The sequence below is a fragment of the Arachis ipaensis genome, chromosome B01 (assembly GCF_000816755.2).
Source record: "Arachis ipaensis cultivar K30076 chromosome B01, Araip1.1, whole genome shotgun sequence".
NCBI lineage: Eukaryota > Viridiplantae > Streptophyta > Magnoliopsida > Fabales > Fabaceae > Arachis > Arachis ipaensis.
In genome coordinates, this window is record NC_029785.2 from 136,034,555 (window position 1) to 136,036,393 (window position 1,839).

A 1,839-nucleotide genomic window follows, 5' to 3' on the forward strand; every position below is an offset into this window, starting at 1 on the left:
AATTAATAAAAAAATACATCAACAATTATATTTTTAATAAAATTCATCTTATATATATTATGGATGAAAATATAATTTATCTCCAAACTCTAATTTTTTTCATAGCTCATTTTAAATGAAGTTGCTCGTTTCTTTTGTATGGGAAAAGATATATTTTGATAGAGTAAAATACAGAACAATAATGCTATTTATACACTAAAATTAGCCATTAATGTATTTAATTTGTGTATAAATATATGTGTAATTTAATTTATTTTCAATATATATTTATACTCTAGTATATATTTTATATTGGTGGTTGATTTTAGTGTACACGTAGTATAACTCAATACAGAATATATATACTTACAAAAGTTACTCCAACATTTAAATTAACAAAATATTCCATCACAATTCTAAAAAGTAAACCTTTTAAGATTTTTTTCAATCTATCCTTATCTGAAAAGAGATTACCTTATTTAAATAAGAGATTGTTACTGAAGATGTAGTCGTTTTATTAGAATCTTTAGTTATTGAGTTATAAATCGTTATAATAATTAAAAAAAAAAAAATCGTTTATACGTTTCTAGACTACAACGAAAATGTAGTTATTGTAGCTGAAATTATGACCAATTATATGACCAAGTTAAAATAATTGGATCACCATCATTATTTACTGCCAAAAAGGTATGTATTTATCATAACAAAAGTGGCAAAGGGAATATGGAGATAAGTGATTTAATTTCTATTTCAAAGCATCATTCTTAGCTTCTTTTATCTTTTTGAACATAAAATAAAAGGCAGTAGGGCTAACTAGGCTTGCTAGATTACATAAGTAATAATGATTATTGAGTCCTTTTCATTATGTATTTTGGCTATTAATCAATAATTATAGATGCTTAATAATACAAAGCATTCTACGTAACTCTCGTTAAATATTACTGATAATGCTAGAGAAAAAAAATAATAATAAAAATTTATTTTATTTAATATTTATTAATGATTATAATAATTAATGAATGTTAAATAAAATAAATTTTAATTATTTTTAATTAATTTATTTTAATTATCAAATATTTTTGAAGATATGAACATGGGCAAAAACAGTAAGAACTTTTTTTATTTAGTATTTATTAATTATTACAATAATTAATAAATATTAAATAAAATAAATTTTGGCTTTCTTTTTTAGTAATGGTGCTTTTTTTGCCCCCATCTTGGTTTTACATCATTGTTAGCTATAGTTTGGAGGCATGAAAACGGTTAATGCAAATCCCTTTTTAATTAAGGGACAATGATGCGGGAGCATATATTTTTATGTTTGTATTGTTAATTAAAATAATTTAGTTTAGCATATATTATTATATTGTGTTATAAATTAGTCCCACATCGTCCGAGTTATGAAAATTCTTTCTTTTTTTATTAGTATAAATATGCATATGTACCTATTTTATTTATGAGTTGAATTGATTTATATTCTTAACTATTTTTACCATAGTTAAATTGTTAACCTCACCAAAAACCAAACAACGTTCCCGCGTCATTTGCCTTTACTTCATAGCTGATTTTTTGAAGGGGTAAACCTTAGTTTACAATTAACTTGGTTCTCCGAATTTTTTAATCTATATTAACTTCTTATTAGTAAAGACTTGAAACTCAAATTCAACCCCTACACAGGACGGTATACATTTAAATCAACGCCTACCTGAAACATATATTTGAGAAATCAATAATGTCAAAGCAAATGGATTATTCTAGTTGAGTGGATTATTCTAGTGAAAATGTGATATTGTTTTTCTCGTAAAACTCACAAGTTAAATGGATTATCTAGTTGAGTGGATATATATGATGAGTTGCTTC